This window comes from Temnothorax curvispinosus, unplaced genomic scaffold, assembly GCF_003070985.1.
Source record: "Temnothorax curvispinosus isolate PA1 unplaced genomic scaffold, ASM307098v1 QBEX01008257.1, whole genome shotgun sequence".
NCBI classification, from domain to species: domain Eukaryota; kingdom Metazoa; phylum Arthropoda; class Insecta; order Hymenoptera; family Formicidae; genus Temnothorax; species Temnothorax curvispinosus.
In genome coordinates, this window is record NW_020218037.1 from 94,696 (window position 1) to 101,422 (window position 6,727).

At 41.6% G+C, this 6,727-nt stretch overlaps 1 long non-coding RNA gene across 1 annotated transcript in view; it reads left to right on the forward strand.

Annotated features, from left to right (window-relative positions):
* The window catches only part of LOC112457784, a 75,039-nt gene extending 73,241 nt beyond the window's left edge, over positions 1–1,798 (forward strand). Inside the window, exon 3 of the long non-coding RNA XR_003041150.1 lies at positions 1,761–1,798. This is a non-coding gene — a long non-coding RNA (uncharacterized LOC112457784). The remainder of the gene's footprint in view (positions 1–1,760) is intronic.
* Positions 1,799–6,727: the final 4,929 nt, after the last annotated feature.

The window sequence follows — 6,727 nt, forward strand, 5'->3', positions numbered from 1 at the left end:
AAGGTAGCAATTCTCGGAAGAAGTTACGAGTCCGCGGCTCCGCCGACATCGACGTGGCGATGGCGACGCGAATCGATAGAGGCCGCGCGTCCGGCACTCAGGCAGAACACGGGGCCCCACAACCGAGGGAAAGAAAGAAAGAAAGGAAGAGAGAGAGGGGAGAAAGAGAGAGAGAGAGAGCCACCCTCTTTACGTATGCACACCCTTAAATAATTGCGGCTCGTTCGCGCAAATTATCCCGGGGTTTCCGCGTCGACCAAAGTAAAATATAATAACACGGCTAGGGCGCGTCGCGTCGCGCGCGCGCGCGCACGCGTGCGTGCGTGCGTGCGTGCGTGCACGTAATGCGAGTGTCTTTCTCGCCTCGTCTGGGCGATTTTGCTCTCGCGCCCGCGCGCGTACGACGTCCCGTTCGTGCGCTTCCACGTAAGTGGAACGCTTAGGTGTCTCGGATACTAAAGCGGAACACAAAGTGCGAACGTGCATTCAAGTCCCCGAGCTATCGTAAAATTCCCGGGGGGTAGTAACGAGCCCCCACGTCGCGATAACTCGCGCTCTCACGCGCGAGTTAACCGGGAAAGATTAGGTAGTAGGGAAATTGACATAGGAAGCTTTAGACTACGGCTGTACCTCGAACATCAATCGCATGATATACTCTGCATAATCTGAACAGAATTTTTCATTGATTTCTATTTAGCGATATGATCCCACCGATTATCGTATAAAGCATTGAACTAAAGTAGCTTTTATTCAGTTATACTATGAAGCGTTGAGCATTTCCAATATTTTGGATTTTTTTCTTTTTTTATCACTATAAGCAGTTTGTATACTATCTAATAGTCCGGTCAAATTAGACATTCAAGGTTACAATAATTCCGATAGAGCTGAAAATTCGTACGAATGTTCGGAACACCATTCTAAATGAACTGTGAAAAGTCCCCATACATCCCGTGCCTGGAAAAAATTTTATTCAAGGTCAAAGGTGGCAAAAATGGGTTTTTTGTGTTTTTCAGCCGAATGGTAAATTTTATCATAAAAATAGCTTAGACAATAATTGTAGATCGTGCAATTATCTATAATAATTGTCTCTATACTTTTTTCTGTAAGAGTCACCGTTTACGAGATATAATTATTCAAAAAGTTGAAAAAACGGTGACTCTTACAGAAAAAAGTATAGAGACAATTATTATAGATAATTGCACGATCTCCAATTATTGTCTAAGCTATTTTTATGATAAAACTTACCATTCGGCTGAAAAACACAAAAAACCCATTTTTGCCACCTTTGACCTTGAATAAAATTTTTTCCAGGCACGGGATGTATGGGGACTTTTCACAGTTCATTTATAATGGTGTTCCAAACATTCGTACGAATTTTCAGCTCTATCGGAATTATTGTAACCTTACCCCTATTTTTTGGGCTAATTTGACCGGACTATAATTCTTTGATATGGCGTCGCGTGCAGGCAGCATGTTTCACGAAATCGTGTCGTGTTGAATTGTTTTTACCTCTTGGATCATTTCCCGGTGCCCTATCTCTGTTGGATCTAAATTTTGTAAAATGTAACATTGAATTTGTCACGACCATTGCGCCCTTGTTTGAGACCGCTTAAAAGGAGTTATTTGAATACAACAATTATCCACGTTTTACGATCTATTTACGCAAAAAAAAAAAGCGTTTACCTTGTAATGTGATGACAGTTATATTCACGAGAAGGTATTAAATTTTTATTTTTATGAATATTTTTTATCTGTTTCAGAACGAGTTTCCAGTTCTATGCTGGCGAATTTATTCGGTGAGTCAATTTTTCATGGTACTTGTTATATAAAATAGTGTTTATGTCCACTGATATTTGATACTATATATAGAAATCGTTCTATGTAATTATGGCATGTTACAAACTTAGCGTGAAATAATGGGTGAAATAATGGGCGAAATTCTGTCATAAAATTATATAATCTCTGCATAAACTTCACACAAATCTTGACAGAGAAATGCAAGAAAATATTTTTAATCCTGCAATCGGACATACGAATAGATAATCTTGCCCCAGACGAATTTATTAGATGCTTGATTCTATTTTTTTTTTTTTTTTAATATTACTGAAAAGCAACGTGCATTTCCTTTCCTTCTAAATTTAAAAGCTAAATCGGTAATGCCCTCGCTTCCCGCGGCGCGCCTCTGACTTTCCACCGAAGTTTCCTCTCGATCGCGAAAAGCCAGCATGGAAGCGGGGCGATTCCCCTGGTTTGCACGATGTAAACTCGGACGTATAACACACCCGAGGTGGTCGTTGGGACGCGCGCGATTACTTATTCCGCGCCGGCGAATTAACGACGAATCACCGATGGGAAAACCGGTTGCCGGTTCGAACGACGGGCACGCAGCCTAACGACTTCTCTCCTCGGCTTCAACGGGCATTCCAACGGCACGAGTTCGCCCCGCGACGCGAATTAATGGAAACACGCCGCGGCATGCCGCGCGCGCGCGTATATGCGCTGATAAAGCGAAACGCGCCTCCTCTACCCTGCCTCTCTATCCCACCGTCGTCGTCGTGACGTATTCCGTATTAAGCGATCCGCGGTGAAATTTTTCCCCTTTTGAAAAAATAATCCTTCCCCCCGCGCTAAAATAGAAAGTACGCGAGTCACAGAAGAAATCAGAAATGTATAAATTATACAGTCAGGATTAATCTCGTGTATAAAATATGATTGCCATTCCACGATCGGAATTTAAGTAATGTATGTAATTGCTATAACGGTTTCCGTTTAATTTCCATAGATGAAACATTTGACAACATTTGCGCATACTTATAGAATTATGAAAGTAAAGAAAAGAGTTAGGCAATCGGAAACATAGATCTGACGATTTTAAACGGCATCGATATTTGAAAAAATATTTTTGAAAATTTAGTATTTTTTTATATTAAGCGCAAGATAAATATATAATATTCGAGCTTCACAGATATCTTCATTAGCGTAATAACATCGCGTGTACTAGTTAATCTCGCTGTATTTCATCGACAGTGAATTTCCGGTCGAATTAACTGTTATAGCTCCACGTTGAAAGGGAACATGTGTTTCCGCGTGTTATTTATGCATCCCGCGGGTCGATATGCATAGTCCAGTTCGCCCGGGAAAAATTCCGGGGCGCAACATTCGGAAATGAATTCATTCCGGCGGTATAAAATATCCAGGTGAATTAATAGAATGCTCCGTCAGAAGCGATTATTACGCGCTGATGGAACAGACGAACGTCCCGTCTTGCGCGGCCCGCCATCCATCGCGATGTGTTTCAGTGCGTTTGAAATTAAGCGATTCCGCATTCACGCATGAGCGCGATCGCCGTGCATCGAGTTCGATCGCGGTTATTACACGAGGCAAGATGAAACGCGAGGGAGCACGATGTAATCGATCGTAACTGTCCTTTTTTTTACAGCTAAATATTCCTTCTTGAATCGAACAACCTTTCAGCATCCATAAATACTCTCGACGCGAGAGCTTTGTACACTCATTAATGAAATAAACTGACGCCTTCCCGTATAATGCATCCGCACATTAATCCGTTATACCAATAACTTCATATTAGAATAACCGATTCCTTAGCTACAAAGTAACAGGAAACAAATCGCATACATATTCAAATGCAGGACATCTGAAACTTACGGTAATTGGAAATCCTCTACCAATTGCCAATTAATTGATAAAGAATAATTTGTACATCGAGGAGTTGCAAGATAAGATTGCAAATGCGCGCACGGAGAAGTAAGTAAGAAAAATATTTATCACGCAAATAATCATAAATCGTAGACCCACGCGAACGAATATCTGGCTTTTGAGACCATCGCGTTTGCTTGATCGCGGCTTTAAGGATTTCCTCGCGATTTCGGGTAAAAATCAAGCCTCGCCGTCTTAAAGTGATGAGGGTTAATTGGATTTAGCTTATCAGATCCGAGCCGGGGGGACTTATTTACAGCCGATATTTCGCGAGTGGGCCGCTCGCGTATGTTCGTGACAATGTAGCAAATTAGGTTGCTCCGTCTTGCCTTTTATAACCCGACGACTCCGACGGGCATTCCAATGGCACGAGTTCGCCATGCAACGCGAATTAATGGAAACAAGCCGCGGCATGCCGGTACGCGCGCTGACAAACCGGAACGTTTGCCGATCCGCGTCTTCGTTCTCCCCAGTCCCCACATCCTTTCCGACGATTCCCGCGCGTTTGGATTAACCGATTTCGTGTTCTCACGCGTGGAAAAGTGTAAAGAGATAGAGACGTGACACCTAATGTCGCATTAACATTTGTAACGCGTCTCTTTCGCCGCGAATGCCAGGGATGTTTTAAGTAACCACGGCATTTCTGAAATGTTCCCTCGCGACATTCAACATTTCTTAACTATCTCAAGATTTTTCGAACCAAAAATAGCTAATAAACATTGCTTAACGTTTACTTTTTTAATTTTTATTGTTTTATTGTTGTGAGAATTTGGAACCAATTGCAATAATGGTAAATGTATAAAAATATATTTTTTAATTAATTTTTTCTGCAAAAATTCAGGTTGCTAAATATCCTATTTGTATGTAATTATTCATAAACTTGTTGAAGTTGAATGGAATCGTAAAAGAAAGAAACGTAACTATTTATCCATTTTTTAAATTGTATCGCTGCAATTACATTACACGGAATATAGGTTTCCAGCGAGACCTCGAAAAAATAACGTTGCGTCCGATTCGAACGGCTCTGGAATTAAAGCCGCTCTGTTATCGCGATGGCGGTTAATTCATTGAATTGAATGAGAATTCGTCGCCTGTGGACGATTACAGCAGCCGTGATTGCCTCGTCAGTCGTCGGTGATTCGTTCGGTGTAAATACCATGCCGTTTCTCGAATCAGGTTTAAAAATTCGCTCTCTCGTGCAATGGCAGTGACATCGTCGCGGTCTTGTAAAGAGTTAACTTTACCTCAAATTGCCTAACGACTTCGTCTCTCGGCTTCGATGAGCGTTCCAATGGCACGAGTTCACCCGGCGACAGAATAAATGGAAACACGACGGCACGCCGTATGCACTGATAAACCGGAACATCCGTTCAATGCACCGTTCTATTCACATGACTGCCTCAGCACATTCTGCACACATCAAACGATTTAATCCCGACGCTCAAACGAGTCGACGTTAAAAAACAAAGACTCATACTCTTCCTCACAAATTTGCGTATTGAAAAAGTTTTTTAAATTATTCATTTATATTATAATAGTTTAATAATAATTTTAATATAATAAGCTGTGTGTGGTATTAATTAATCGAATAACTTTACGTGTAATGGTGTATATGAATCGAAAATGACATATTGCAGACATCTTATAAAATTTAATTTTTTATTTCATATGCAAATAATCTATAAAAAAAGAACACAAAGTTTCAAAGTTCACTCTGCGCATATCGAGTTATTGAGCATTTTTATTTAAAGATTCTTTCTTTTATTATTTTTTGAAAGAATGCTGCGGCATTCCTTAACGAATTCCGTATTTTATCGAGGTTTATAAAAATACAGGCAGACTGTACAAAGTCTGTCTTCGCGTGAAGTGACGTAAAAAATTTTCTTTGCGTGTTGCCTTACATCGACTTAATTTGCTCGCGGAGGCCTTTAGCGCTTGTCGAAAAGCGTTTCCAGACCGTAAAACGGCACCTTGCCGAGCGTTTTTCGCGACTTAAATCAGTAAGATTGTAGTTGCTAACAAAACGCCAGGTACTCCCAACGTCATCGTGGACAGGCTAACGACTTCTCCGCTTGACTTTAATGGACATTCCACGGCACGATTTTACTCGGCGATTTGAATTAATGGAAACACGCTGGCATCCCATTTGCACTGATAAAGCGGAACGTCCTCACAGATCTTCCCTTTTCTCTCTCTCTTTCTCGCTTCTTTCTCACTCTTCGTCTCGCTCTCTCGCCACGTGCGTAGCTCTCTATCATCTTCCGTCGATTCCAAACGCGTTTCACATTCGCGCCACGATGCCAACGTATTAAGCGATTACAGCGTTAGCTTTAACGCAGGCTTAAGCTCGCGCGAGCGAGTGCGTGCGTATATTAATCGCGCGGATGGTCTCGCGCGAGCGCCCAAAGCGTATCCGCCGCGAATTCAGTTAAAGCGCGGAAATCGACGTGCGATTACAGCCGGGAAACAAACAATCACGGTGTAGAGTCCTGTGTAACGGTCGCGGTTAGCTTTAAGGTCGTCGTCGTCAACTTTCGAAGACATCTCGCGGCAGAGCGTTAATTTTTCAATTATTATGATTAGCCCCTTCCTATAATTATTTTTTATATTTGTCTAAATATTTGGGAAAAAATTGCGTTTAATATATCTTCTATAATCTATCTGCGGACGTCTACATACGGAAATGGATCTCTGGTATTCTATGTTAATTCAATTCATTCAATTCCTATACATTTTTAACAATGATATCGGATCATCTCTTATATTCACTGTTTAAATGTACCCACTCATATACTTTCTCTAAGGAGACAAAAGTATAGAAAGATTAGAATTATAGCGTTAGGCCCTGTCGACTAGGATGCGCGACATTATTTATAATACGCAGTCAGCAGATCGAGAATGGTAATTCGCGATATCCGGAATGCAGACGCGTCGAGCCGCTCGAGAGTCGTCCCGATAACGATCGTCATGACGATTAATCTGGTGCCCGTAGAAATCGCCAGAGGTGACG